Raw genomic sequence first — 290 nt, 5'->3', positions numbered from 1 at the left:
TCTCAAAGATTCTACCTCCGTTTCAGATAGCTGATTGCATAAAATTTTCACAACACGTTCTATTTTGCAAATTGAAAAAAAAAAACATGACCAGCCATACGGCAGGCTAGGACTTAAACGCCAGATGGTGTCGAGTGATCGAGGTTTTCACCCACTGAATTGTGCGGTACTGCTCTATGCACCAAGGAAGGAGGGAGGAAGAAGAGGCAAAATATCTGTAAAGCACTCTGTCAATCGAGCAAGAATATCGCTAGAAAGTTATGTCCAATCTACTGAGGGAGAACTGTAGA

This window comes from Montipora foliosa, chromosome 3, assembly GCF_036669935.1.
Source record: "Montipora foliosa isolate CH-2021 chromosome 3, ASM3666993v2, whole genome shotgun sequence".
Taxonomy (NCBI): domain Eukaryota; kingdom Metazoa; phylum Cnidaria; class Anthozoa; order Scleractinia; family Acroporidae; genus Montipora; species Montipora foliosa.
The sequence above is the reverse complement of the archived record's forward strand: the minus strand, read 5'-3'. Positions refer to the sequence as shown.